The sequence below is a fragment of the Aquarana catesbeiana genome, linkage group LG08 (assembly GCF_042186555.1).
Source record: "Aquarana catesbeiana isolate 2022-GZ linkage group LG08, ASM4218655v1, whole genome shotgun sequence".
Classification (NCBI taxonomy): Eukaryota; Metazoa; Chordata; class Amphibia; order Anura; family Ranidae; genus Aquarana; species Aquarana catesbeiana.
Genome location: NC_133331.1, coordinates 1,431,270 through 1,446,894, shown reverse-complemented (window position 1 = coordinate 1,446,894; position 15,625 = coordinate 1,431,270). Strand labels below are relative to the sequence as shown.

Genomic DNA, 15,625 nt, shown 5'->3' with positions numbered 1-15,625 from the left:
TCTCTCTGTGTCTCTCTCTGTGTCTCTCTCGGTCTTCTCTCTCTCTCTCTCTCTCATTCCTCTCTCTCTCTCCGTCTCTCTCTCTCCTCTATCTCTCCTCTCTCTCTCTCTCTCTCTCTCTCTCTCTCTCTCTCTCTCTCCTCTCTCTCTCTCTCTCTCTCTCTCTCTCTCTCTCTCTCTCTCTCTCTCTGTCTCCTCTATCTCTCCTCTCTCTCTCTCTCTCTCTCTCCTCTCTCTCTCCTCCGTGCCCCTTCATCCTTCTTTCTCTCCATCCCTCCTTTCTCCGCCCTGTTGCTGTCCCTCCTCCCTCCATGTACCCTGTGTTCACATACAGCTGGCTGTGTGCATTCCCCCGGGGTGTGTGTGAGCGTTCTATGAAATGACACTCCGAGAGACACGCAGAGATGCTCCTGTCTCCATGGCAGCGATAACTCAAAGGTAAGACCGATCCCTGGTCTCCCCCCAATCCTTCACCCCTAATCCTCTCTCCACCCACCGCCAGACCCCCCATCAGGGACCCATCAAATACTCTCTTTTATTAGGAAACTGCCCGACTGCTTCAGCATTGTGCTCTGAGATCCCCCTAAATATTGTCCCTTTTCCATCTGGATTATATATGATAAATCCCCCGACACCCATCTGTCACTCTAACATCCCCCTATCCATCCATCCATCCATCCCCCCATCCATCCATCCATCCCCCATCCATCCATCACTGTCCTTCTTCACATCTGCTATCAATGAGTCTCCTCATTATTCAGACATCCCCCCCCCCCCCAAAGCTCTGCTTTATCCCTCCGTACCCCCTTTCATCTTCATCGTTTCATCTCATTACTCCTTGATCTGCCCGATTCCACCTAAACCTTTATTTCCATCTCCATTCTCCAAAATCTCCGGAAATCCACATTTCCTCATCACTTCCAAATGTTCCTCATGTTCTCTTCTACTCTATCACTTCATAAAATCCCCAATTCTCTCAAATCTAATGTTCCTTATCATTCCTAATATCCCATATACAGTATACTCCAATACCTATATACTCAATTCCGAATATACCAATATATACTTCAATACCTACATCTCTTCCTAATATCCCATATATACCCCAATATCTATATCTCTTCCCAATATCCAACATATACTCCAACCCCAATATCTCTTCCTAATATCCCATATATACTCCAATATCTCTTCTAATATCCCATATATACTCCCAATATCTCTTCCTAATATCTCATATATTAGTTCCAAATGTTCCTCATTGTTCTCTGCTCCTCTATCATAAAGCTCCCTAAAATCCCAAATCCTCTCAAATCTAATGTTCCTTTATCAATTCCTAATATCCCATATATCAGTTCCAAATGTTCCTCTTCCCTCTTCTTCTTTTCTTGTCTATTACTTCCTAAAGCTCCCTAAAAACCCAAAATTCTCTAATATCGAATATTCTTCCTAATATTCCATATATACTCTTATACTTATATTTCTTCTAGAAATAGAAGAGTAGCTATACCTTTACCTCTACTCAACATTCTCCTTCCATCCTTTCATAATATTCCCGATATACTCCTAACTAATATTCCCTATTTCCATATATACCTACATCATTTCCTAATATTCCATATATACTCATATACCTACATCATTTCCTAATATTCCATATATACTCATATACCTACATCATTTCCTAATATTCCATATATACTCATTTTCCTATAACTCTTCTCAACATTTCCATATACAGATATCTCTACTCAACACTCTCACGTACCTCTATCCTTTCCTAATATGCCCGATTGTGTGTATATATATATATATACTTTTATCACTTTTCCACATTCCCATATAGCTCTATCTTTTCCTAGATTCCCATACATTCCCATATCCCCTCCGTCTCTTCCTAAAATATATTCTATATACTCATATCCCTCCGTCTCTTCCTAATATATCCTATATACTCATATCCCTCCGTCTCTTCCTAATATATCCTATATACTCATATCCCTCCGTCTCTTCCTAATATATCCTATATACTCATATCCCTCCGTCTCTTCCTAATACTTCCTATATACTCATATCCCTCCGTCTCTTCCTAATACTTCCTATATACTCATATCCCTCCGTCTCTTCCTAATACTTCCTATATACTCATATCCCTCCGTCTCTTCCTAATACTTCCTATATACTCATATCCCTCCGTCTCTTCCTAATATATCCTATATACTCATATCCCTCCGTCTCTTCCTAATACTTCCTATATACTCTTATCCCTCCATCTCTTCCTAACACTTCCTATATACTCATATCCCTCCGTCTCTTCCTAATATATCCTATATACTCATATCCCTCCGTCTCTTCCTAAAATATATTCTATATACTCATATCCCTCCGTCTCTTCCTAATATATCCTATATACTCATATCCCTCCGTCTCTTCCTAATATATCCTATATACTCATATCCCTCCGTCTCTTCCTGATATATCCTATATACTCATATCCTTCCGTCTCTTCCTGATACTTCCTATATACTCATATCCCTCCGTCTCTTCCTAATACTTCCTATATACTCATATCCCTCCGTCTCTTCCTAATATATCCTATATACTCATATCCCTCCGTCTCTTCCTAATACATCCTATATACTCATATCCCTCCGTCTCTTCCTGATATATCCTATATACTCATATCCCCTCCGTCTCTTCCTGATATATCCTATATACTCATATCCCTCCGTCTCTTCCTAATATATCCTATATACTCATATCCTTCCGTCTCTTCCTGATATATCCTATATACTCATATCCCTCCGTCTCTTCCTAATACATCCTATATACTCATATCCCTCCGTCTCTTCCTAATATATCCTATATACTCATATCCCTCCGTCTCTTCCTAATATATCCTATATACTCATATCCCTCCGTCTCTTCCTAATATATCCTATATACTCATATCCCTCCGTCTCTTCCTAATACATCCTATATACTCATATCCCTCCGTCTCTTCCTAATACTTCCTATATACTCATATCCCTCCGTCTCTTCCTGATATATCCTATATACTCATATCCCCTCCGTCTCTTCCTGATATATCCTATATACTCATATCCCTCCGTCTCTTCCTAATATATCCTATATACTCATATCCCTCCGTCTCTTCCTAATACTTCCTATATACTCATATCCCTCCGTCTCTTCCTAATATATCCTATATACTCATATCCCTCCGTCTCTTCCTATTACTTCCTATATACTCATATCCCTCCGTCTCTTCCTAATACTTCCTATATACTCATATTCCTCCGTCTCTTCCTAATATATCCTATATACTCATATCCCTCCGTCTCTTCCTAATATATCCTATATACTCATATCCCTCCGTCTCTTCCTGATATTCCCCACAGCCTCATATCCCTCTTCCTATTGGTTCCTGTAATCCCATATCCCTCCGTCACACCTTATTTATTATATTACCCATTTTATTTAATAATCTGATTAGACCCAATAGACCCCCCACAACCCCCATCACATGACCCCCCCCCCCCCCCCCCCCCCCGCCCGTCTGCTCTGAATGATGAAAAGTTACATCGGGTTTATTTGCTACATTATAAAAAAAGATTATTACTTTGTAAATCTCTCAGTTATCTTTTGTAGCTGCACAACACTTAACTCTGTCCCCTTATTATACCCTTATATTACCCCTAATGCCCTATTATACCCTTATATTACCCCCTGTCACCCTATTATACCCTTATATTACCCCCTGTCACCCTATTATACCCTTATATTACTCCCTGTCACCCTATTATACCCTTATATTACCCCCTGTCACCCTATTATACCCTTATATTACCCCCTGTCACCCTATTATACCCTTATATTACCCCCTGTCACCCTATTATACCCTTATATTACCCCCTGTCACCCTATTATACCCTTATATTACCCCCTGTCACCCTATTATACCCTTATATTACCCCAATGTCACCCTATTATACCCTTATATTACCCCCTGTCACCCTATTATACCCTTATATTACCCCCCTAATACCCTATTATACCCTTATATTACCCCAATGTCACCCTATTATACCCTTATATTACCCCCCTGTCACCCTATTATACCCTTATATTACCCCCCTGTCACCCTATTATACCCTTATATTACCCCAATGTCACCCTATTATACCCTTATATTACCCCCTGTCACCCTATTATACCCTTATATTACCCCCTAATACCCTATTATACCCTTATATTACCCCAATGTCACCCTATTATACCCTTATATCACCCCCTGTCACCCTATTATACCCTTATATTACCCCCTGTCACCCTATTATACCCTTATATTACCCCCCTGTCACCCTATTATACCCTTATATTACCCCCCTGTCACCCTATTATACCCTTATATTACCCCCTGTCACCCTATTATACCCTTATATTACCCCAATGTCACCCTATTATACCCTTATATTACCCCAATGTCACCCTATTATACCCTTATATTACCCCCCGTAATACCCTATTATACCCTTATATTACCCCAATGTCACCCTAGTATACCCTTATATTACCCCCTATCACCCTATTATACCCTTATATTACCCCAATGTCACCCTATTATACCCTTATATTACACCCTGTCACCCTATTATACCCTTATATTACCCCCCTAATGCCCTATTATACCCTTATATTACCCCCCTATCACCCTATTATACCCTTATATTACCCCCTGTCACCCTATTTTACCCTTATATTACCCCCCTGTCACCCTATTATACCCTTATATTACCCCCCTAATACCCTATTATACCCTTATATTACCCCCTGTCACCCTATTATACCCTTATATTACCCCCTGTCACCCTATTATACCCTTATATTACCCCCTGTCACCCTATTATACCCTTATATTACCCCCCTGTCACCCTATTATACCCTTATATTACCCCCCTAATACACTATTATACCCTTATATTACCCCCCTAATACACTATTATACCCTTATATTACCCCCCTAATACACTATTATACCCTTATATTACCCCCCTAATACACTATTATACCCTTATATTACTCCTCTGTCCAACTGACCTATAACCTCTGCGCTTGCTATTAGGTTTGGAAATGGTAACCTTTGCTCTCTATTATATATACAGTATGTGACAAAAGTAAGTACACCCCTCAGTGACATTTGTGTAAATCTTTTCTTCTCTCTTTTCATGTGACAACACTGAAGAAATGACACTTGTCTACAATGTAAAGTAGTGAGTGTACAGCTTGTATAACAGTGTAAATTTGCTGTCCCCTCAAAATAACTCAACACACAGCCATTAATGTCTAAACCACTGGCAACAAAAGTCAGTACACCCCTAAGTGAAAATCTCCAAATTGGGCCCAAAGTGTCAATATTTTGTGTGGCCACCATTATTTTCCAGCACTGCCTTAACCCTCTTGGGCATGGAGGTCACCAGAGCTTCACAGGTTGTCACTGGAGTCCTCTTCCCCTCCCCCATGATGACATCACAGAGCTGGTGGATGTTAGAGACCTTGCGCTCCTCCACCTTCCGTTTGAGGAGGTCCCACAGATGATCAATAGGGTTTAGGTCTGGAGACATGCTTGGCCAGTCCATCACCTTTACCCTCAGCTTCTTTAGCAAGGCAGTGGTGGTCTTGGAGGTGTGTTTGGGGTGGTTATCATGTTGGAATACTGCCCTGCGGTCCAGTCTCTGAAGGGAGGGGATCATGCTCTGCTTCAGTAGGTCACAGTACATGTTGTCATTCATGGTTCCCTCAATGATCTGTAGCCCCCCAGTGCCGGCAGCACTCATGTACCCCCAGACCATGACACTCCCACCACCATGCTTGACTGTAGACAAGACACACTTGTCTTTGTCCTCCTCACCTGGTTGCCCCCACACACGCTTGTCACCATCTGAACCAAATAAGTTTATCTTGGTCTCATCAGACCACAGGACATGGTTCAAGTAATCCATGTCCTTAGTCTGCTTGTCTTCAGCAAACTGTTTGTGGACTTTCTTGTGCATCATCTTTAGAAGAGGCTTCCTTCTGGGATGACAGCCATGCAGACCAATTTGATGCAGTGTGCGGCGTATGGTCTGAGCACTGACAGGCTGACCCCCCCCACCCCTACAACCTCTGCAGCAATGCTGGCAGCACTCATACGTCTATTTCCCAAAGACAACCTCTGGATATGACGCTGAGCACGTGACCTCAACTTCTTTGGTGGACCATGGCGAGGCCTGTTCTGAGTGGAACCTGTCCTGTTATACCGCTGTATGGTCTTGGCCATCGTGCTGCAGCTCAGTTTCAGGGTCTTGGCAATCTTCTTATAGCCTAGGCCATCTTTATGTAGAGCAACAATTCTTATTTTCAGATCCTCAGAGAGTTCTTTGCCATGAGGTGCCATGTTGTACTTCCAGTGACCAGTATGAGAGAGTGAGAGCGATAACACCAAATTTAACACACCTGCTCCCCATTCACACCTGAGACCTTGTAACACTAACGAGTCACATGACACCAGGGAGGGAAAATGGCTAATTGGGCCCAATTTGGAGATTTTCACTTAGGGGTGTACTGACTTTTGTTGCCAGCGGTTTAGACATTAATGGCTGTGTGTTGAGTTATTTTGAGGGGACAGTAAATTTACACTGTTATACAAGCTGTACACTCACTACTTTACATTGTAGACAAGTGTCATTTCTTCAGTGTTGTCACATGAAAAGATAGAAGAAAAGATTTACACAAATGTCACTGAGGGGTGTACTTACTTTTGTCACATACTGTATATATATATATAGTATAATGTGTTGCTCTATACCGGCTGTCTTTGTGCTCAACAGCATTTTGGCCTTTTGCAACACTCAATATTAACCCTTTGAAGGCCGAGATTCATTCTATAAAACCTTTCACATCATTTACCTAATCCATAGTAATCCCCCCGCCTCCCCCCCAACCTTTACATAACCCCATTGTTATCTTCCCATAATCCTTTGTAAACCAACCGACATCCAATCGTAATACTGCACCCCCACCATCCCATAATCCCTAATATAACTCAACATACCCCACTGTACATACCCCATACATACAACATACCCCACTGTACATACCCCCACATACATACAACATACCCCACTGTACATACCCCATACATACTACATGCCCCACTGTACATACCCCCACATACATACAACATACCCCACTGTACATACCCCATACATACTACATGCCCCACTGTACATACCCCCCACATACATACAACATACCCCACTGTACATACCCCCACATACATACTACATACCCCACTGTACATACCCCCCACATACATACAACATACCCCACTGTACATACCCCCACATACATACTACATACCCCACTGTACATACCCCCCACATACATACAACATACCCCACTGTACATACCCCCACATACATACTACATGCCCCACTGTACATACCCCCCACATACATACAACATACCCCACTGTACATACCCCCACATACATACTACATACCCCACTGTACAAACTACATACCCCACTGTACATACCCCCACATACATACTACATACCCCACTGTACATACCCCCACATACATACTACTTACCCCCACATACATACTACATACCCCCACATACATACTACATACCCCCACATACATATTACATACCCCCACATACATACTACATACCCCCACATACATATTACATACCCCCACATACATACTACATACCCCCACATACATACTACATACCCCCACATACATACTACATACCCCCACATACATACCCCCACATACATATTACATACCCCCACATACATATTACATACCCCACTGCTACCCTAATACCACCCTAATGTACATACCCCAGTACCACACTGTCATAGCACTATGCAAACCAACTGCCACCCTAACATAATTCTACATAACCCCTCTTCAACCAAACCTTAATCCTGTGTTACCCCACTGCGGGGGGCCGCAGTTTTTAGGCCACTGACCTACTATAACATTACATTACCTCTCACCCTAGCATAACCCGACTTTACTCAACAGTCACCCTAATATAACCTTACATTACCCCTCAATCATCCTAACATAATCCTACATTATCCCACAGACACCATACCAGATAGCAATACCCAACATTACTCCTCTGTCACCCTACTATAACCTTACATGACCCCTCAGTCACCCTACTATAACCCTAAATGACCTCTCAGTCACCCTACTATAACCTTACATGACCCCTCAGTCACCCTACTATAACCCTAAATGACCCCTCTGTCACCCTACTATAACCCTAAATGACCCCTCTGTCACCCTACTATAACCCTAAATGACCCCTCTGTCACCCTACTATAACCCTAAATGACCCCTCTGTCACCCTACTATAACCCTAAATGTCCTCTGTCACCCTACTATAACCCTAAATGATCCCTCTGTCACCCTACTATAACCCTAAATGACCCCTCTGTCACCCTACTATAACCCTAAATGACCCCTCTGTCACCCTACTATAACCCTAAATGACCCCTCTGTCACCCTACTATAACCCTAAATGACCCCTCTGTCACCCTACTATCACCCTAAATGACCTCTGTCACCCTACTATAACCCTAAATGACCTCTCTGTCACCCTACTATAACCCTAAATGACCCCTGTCACCCTACTATCACCCTAAATGACCTCTGTCACCCTACTATAACCCTAAATGACCTCTCTGTCACCCTACTATAACCCTAAATGACCTCTCTGTCACCTTACTATAACCCTAAATGACCCCTCTGTCACCCTACTATAACCCTAAATGACCTCTCTGTCACCCTACTATAACCCTAAATGACCTCTCTGTCACCCTACTATAACCCTAAATGACCTCTCTGTCACCCTACTATAACCCTAAATGACCCCTCAGTCACCCTACTATAACCCTAAATGACCTCTCTGTCACCCTACTATAACCCTAAATGACCTCTCTGTCACCCTACTATAACCCTAAATGACCTCTCTGTCACCCTACTATAACCCTAAATGACCCCTCTGTCACCCTACTATAAACCTAAATGACCCCTCAGTCACCCTACTATAACCCTAAATGATCCCTCTGTCACCCTACTATAACCCTAAATGACCTCTCTGTCACCCTACTATAACCCTAAATGACCCCTCTGTCACCCTACTATAACCCTAAATGACCCCTCTGTCACCCTACTATAACCCTAAATGACCTCTCTGTCACCTTACTATAACCCTAAATGACCCCTCTGTCACCCTACTATAACCCTAAATGACCTCTCTGTCACCCTACTATAACCCTATATGACCTCTCTGTCACCCTACTATAACCCTAAATGACCCCTCTGTCACCCTACTATAACCCTAAATGATCCCTCAGTCACCCTACTATAACCCTAAATGACCCCTCTGTCACCCTACTATAACCCTAAATGACCCCTCTGTCACCCTACTATAACCCTAAATGACCCCTCTGTCACCCTACTATAACCCTAAATGTCCTCTGTCACCCTACTATAACCCTAAATGACCCCTCTGTCACCCTACTATAACCCTAAATGACCTCTCTGTCACCCTACTATAACCCTAAATGACCTCTGTCACCCTACTATAACCCTAAATGACCCCTCAGTCACCCTACTATAACCCTAAATGACCTCTCTGTCACCTTACTATAACCCTATATGACCCCTCTGTCACCCTACTATAACCCTAAATGACCCCTCTGTCACCCTACTATAACCCTAAATGACCCCTCTGTCACCCTACTATAACCCTAAATGACCCCTCTGTCACCCTACTATAACCCTATATGACCCCTCTGTCACCCTACTATAACCATAAATGACACCTCTGTCACCCTACTATAATCCTAAATGACCCCTCAGTCACCCTACTATAACCCTAAATGACCTCTGTTACCCTACTATAACCCTAAATGACCTCTCTGTCACCCTAATATAACCCTAAATGACCCCTCTGTCACCCTACTATAACCCTAAATGACCCCTCTGTCACCCTACTATAACCCTAAATGACCCCTCTGTCACCCTACTATAACCCTAAATGACCTCTCTGTCACCCTACTATAACCCTAAATGACCTCTCTGTCACCCTACTATAACCCTAAATGACCCCTCTGTCACCCTACTATAACCCTAAATGACCCCTCTGTCACCCTACTATAACCCTAAATGACCCCTCTGTCACCCTACTATAACCCTAAATGACCTCTGTCACCCTACTATAACCATAAATGACCTCTCTGTCACCCTACTATAACCCTAAATGACCCCTCAGTCACCCTACTATAACCCTAAATGACCCCTCTGTCACCCTACTATAACCCTAAATGACCCCTCTGTCACCCTACTATAACCCTAAATGACCCCTCTGTCACCCTACTATAACCCTAAATGACCTCTCTGTCACCCTACTATAACCCTAAATGACCTCTGTCACTCTACTATAACCCTAAATGACCCCTCTGTCACCCTACTATAACCCTAAATGACCCCTCTGTCACCCTACTATAACCCTAAATGACCCCTCTGTCACCCTACAATAACCCTAAATGACCTCTCTGTCACCCTACTATAACCCTAAATGACCTCTGTCACCCTACTATAACCCTAAATGACCTCTGTCACCCTACTATAACCCTAAATGACCTCTGTCACTCTACTATAACCCTAAATGACCCCTCTCTCACCCTACTATAACTCTAAATGACCTCTCTGTCACCCTACTATAACCCTAAATGACCTCTGTCACCCTACTATAACCCTAAATGACCTCTCTGTCACCCTACTATAACCCTAAATGACCTCTCTGTCACCCTACTATAACCCTAAATGACCTCTGTCACTCTACTATAACCCTAAATGACCCCTCTCTCACCCTACTATAACTCTAAATGTCCTCTCTGTCACCCTACTATAACCCTAAATGACCTCTGTCACCCTACTATAACCCTAAATGACCCCTCAGTCACCCTACTATAACCCTAAATGACCCCTCAGTCACCCTACTATAACCCTAAATGACCCCTCAGTCACCCTACTATAACCCTAAATGACCCCTCAGTCACCCTACTATAACCCTAAATGACCCCTCTGTCACCCTACTATAACCCTAAATGTCCTCTGTCACCCTACTATAACCCTAAATGTCCTCTGTCACCCTACTATAACCCTAAATGACCCCTCAGTCACCCTACTATAACCCTAAATGACCCCTCAGTCACCCTACTATAACCCTAAATGACCTCTCTGTCACCCTACTATAACCCTAAATGACCTCTGTCACCCTACTATAACCCTAAATGACCTCTCTGTCACCCTACTATAACCCTAAATGACCTCTCTGTCACCCTACTATAACCCTAAATGACCCCTCTGTCACCCTACTATAACCCTAAATGACCCCTCTATCACCCTACTATAACCCTAAATGACCCCTCCGTCACCCTACTATAACCCTAAATGACCTCTCTGTCACCCTACTATAACCCTAAATGACCTCTGTCACCCTACTATAACCCTAAATGACCCCTCTGTCACCCTACTATAACCCTAAATGACCCCTCTGTCACCCTACTATAACCCTAAATGACCTCTGTCACCCTACTATAACCTTACATTTCTCCTCTGTCACCCTACTATAACCTTACATGACCTCTGTCACCCTACTATAACCCTAAATGGCCTCTCTGTTACCCTACTATAACCCTAAATAACCCCTTTGTCACCTTACTATAACCCTAAATGACCCCTCTGTCACCCTACTATAACCTTACATTTCTCCTCTGTCACCCTACTATAACCTTACATGACCTCTCTGTCACCCTACTATAACCCTAAATGACCTCTGTCACCCTACTATAACCCTAAATGACCTCTGTCACCCTACTATAACCCTGAATGACCTCTCTGTCACCCTACAATGAAGGAATGATTTGTATAGCTCTGCAAATGCGATCGCCTCAAGGCGCTCGATCCGTCCTGTGTTGTCCAGCTTCTTAGAAGAGGAAGGTCTTGAGTTTTTTTCTGAAGGCCTGATGGTTTTCTTCCATGCGGATGTAAGTCGGTAGAGTGTTACATATCCGTGGTCCTTGGACTGCGAATCTTCGTTCTCCCTTTGTTTTGTAGCGGTATTTGGGAATGAGGAGGAGGTTTTGGTTGGATGATCGAAGACTGTGATTGGGTATGTAGTGTTTTATTTTTTAGCGTAGGTATTGAGGAGCGTTTCCTTGTATACATTTGTGGGTGAGGCAGAGGGTCTTGAATGTGATCCGATTCTTTACGGTTAGTCCATGTAGGCTCCTCAGGGAAGGGCAGATGGATTCCCAGGGTTTTTTTCCTGTTAACAGTCTTGCCGCCGTGTTTTGGATGAGTTGTAAGCGCACAAGCTAATATTGGGGTAATCCTATGTAGAGGGAGTTTGCGTAGTCGAGTCGGGAATTGATGATTGTTCCAACTACTGCTGCTTTGTCCTCTTCTGGGATGAAGGGGATGAGTCTACGTAGCAGGCGGAGGAGATGGTGAGATCCGCTGACTACTGATCCTATTTGTGCATCCATTGTCATTCCTGAGTCAAAAATGACTCCGAGACTCTTGGCTTTGGTGCTCGGAGAGATGGTCTGTCCAAAGATGGTGTGAGATGTCCATGGGGTCTTAGTTTTGGAATTTTGGTTTGCTTGTAGGAGAAAAAGCTCGGTTTTTGATCCGTTGAGTTTGAGGGAGCTAGTGGTCATCCAGTCATCTATCAAAGTGTGGCAGTTTTCTAGTCGCTGATGATGGTCTTTTTCTCCGGTGATGTGACAGTAGAGTTGAGTATCATCAGCGTATGAGTGGAAGCAGAGGTCCGATTTTCTGATGATTGATACTATAACACTAAATGACCCCTCTGTCACCCTACTATAACCCTAAATGACCCCTCTGTCACCCTACTATAACCCTAAATGACCTCTCTGTCACCCTACTATAACCCTAAATGACCCCTGTCACCCTACTATAACCCTAAATGACCTCTGTCACCCTACTATAACCCTAAATGACCCCCCTGTCACCCTATTATAACCCTAAATGACCCCTGTCACCCTACTATAACCCTAAATGACCTCTGTCACCCTACTATAACCCTATATGACCTCTCTGTCACCCTACTATAACCCTAAATGACCTCTGTCACCCTATCTATAACCCTAAATGACCCCTCGGTCACCCTACTATCACCCTAAATGACCCCTCTGCCACCCTACTATAACCCTATATGACCTCTCTGTCACCCTACTATAACCCTAAATGACCTCTGTCACCCTACAATAACCCTATATGACCTCTGTCACCCTACTATAACCCTAAATGACCCCTCTGTCACCCTACTATAACCCTAAATGACCTCTGTCACCCTACTATAACCCTATATGACCTCTCTGTCACCCTACTATAACCCTAAATGACCTCTGTCACCCTACTATAACTCTAAATGACCCCTCTGTCACCCTACTATAACCCTAAATGACCCCTCTGTCACCCTACTATAACCCTATATGACCTCTCTGTCACCCTACTATAACCCTAAATGACCTCTGTCACCCTACTATAACTCTAAATGACCCCTCTGTCACCCTACTATAACCCTAAATGACCCCTCTGTCACCCTACTATAACCCTAAATGACCTCTCTGTCACCCTACTATAACCCTATATGACCCCTCTGTCACCCTACTATCACCCTAAATGACCCCTCTGTCACCCTACTATAACCCTATATGACCTCTCTGCCACCCTACTATAACCCTATATGACCTCTCTGTCACCCTACTATAACCCTAAATGACCTCTGTCACCCTACAATAACCCTATATGACCTCTGTCACCCTACTATAACCCTAAATGACCCCTCTGTCACCCTACTATAACCCTAAATGACCTCTGTCACCCTACTATAACCCTATATGACCTCTCTGTCACCCTACTATAACCCTAAATGACCTCTGTCACCCTACTATAACTCTAAATGACCCCTCTGTCACCCTACTATAACCCTAAATGACCCCTCTGTCACCCTACTATAACCCTAAATGACCTCTCTGTCACCCTACTATAACCCTATATGACCCCTCTGTCACCCTACTATCACCCTAAATGACCCCTCTGTCACCCTACTATAACCCTAAACGACCCCTCTGTCACCCTACTATAACCCTAAAAGACCTCTCTGTCACCCTACTATAACCCTATATGACCCCTCTGTCACCCTACTATAACCCTAAATGACCCCTCTGTCACCCTACTATAACTCTAAATGACCCCTATCACCCTACTAAAACCCTAAATGACCCCTCTGTCACCCTACTATAACCCTAAACGACCCCTCTGTCACCCTACTATAACCCTAAAAGACCTCTCTGTCACCCTACTATAACCCTATATGACCCCTCTGTCACCCTACTATAACCCTAAATGACACCTCTGTCACCCTACTATAACCCTAAATGACCCCTCTGTCACCCTACTATAACCCTAAATGACCTCTCTGTCACTTTACTATAACCCGGAAGAATTGGTAGATAATTGATGAAATGACGCCCCCCTGAGGTCGGCTGTTTCTTCCATTGGAGATCTTGGAGGAACGATTTGATGTCATATATAAGTGTCCTGGAGATAGCAGCACTTTCTATCACCTCATTATTTCTAATTGAAGTCAGTGAGTCCTGAAGCGCGTGGCTCGGTGTTTCTAGACAAGTGACATATGGCTTTACATTGACGCATGGAACCTGCTGGTTGGAGAATAGTCTGACTCTGATGACGGTGTGGGAACATCTGCTTGTGTTGGGCCACAGGGGCCAATCTGGCGAGGATAGGACGAGCAGACATCGATTCTCTCCTAGAATGAGTTGTGTGCTTTCAGTGACAGACAAAGCGTACATTTCATTATTCTAATTCTGAGGCTTCCGTATGGCTGTGTCTCTACAGGACTCAAAAGGGGGCACTTACTGGACCCTCACTAAGCAACCCCAACCACTGAGGTCCATTAAAAGTGTGTCAACCCTTGCACCTTTGTGTGTAACAATCCAAAGAAGGATAATGGGTGATGGCAGGAGAACTGCTTTCTCTGAGTATAGGGTTTGTTTTTTTAAAAAGGGGTTCAAATAAGTCACTGCAAGACTTTTACGTGTTTCGCTCTTAGCAGCACTTTCTCATTGATTGGAGGTGTGGGGTAGGAAAACATGGGGTGCAACAGCCTGGACTGAGCCATGTCGCCTAATACATACTTCAAGCCTTTCTTTAGACCTCAACATTGCATGCAAAAATGGAGGGTCTGCCAAGTGAATTGCATTTTTTCTGTGGGCAGAGCACTTTGAGTGCTGTTAGTGTGGCTGGATTATAGCCAAAAAGCGGGCACCTTATGTCCTTATTTTCCATGGCAGTCATAACCCAGCCTAAATGTAAGCCTGATCAACCAGCCCTAAGGTTCAGGCACACAGACTGTCTTTCACCATCCTCTATGATCCGTAGCCGAACATTGGCGTACCTCAAACCTACAACGGTCACAGGGTGGACCAACATCTACC

The 15,625-nt window shown here is 43.5% G+C and overlaps 1 protein-coding gene across 1 annotated transcript in view; it reads left to right on the top strand.

The window, feature by feature from the left end:
• Positions 1-192: 192 nt before the first annotated feature.
• GPR162 (G protein-coupled receptor 162) overlaps positions 193-15,625 on the top strand; it is a 117,822-nt gene continuing 102,389 nt past the window's right edge. The window contains exon 1 of the mRNA XM_073595379.1: positions 193-438. The gene's annotated coding sequence lies outside the window, so the exon portion shown is untranslated. The remainder of the gene's footprint in view (positions 439-15,625) is intronic.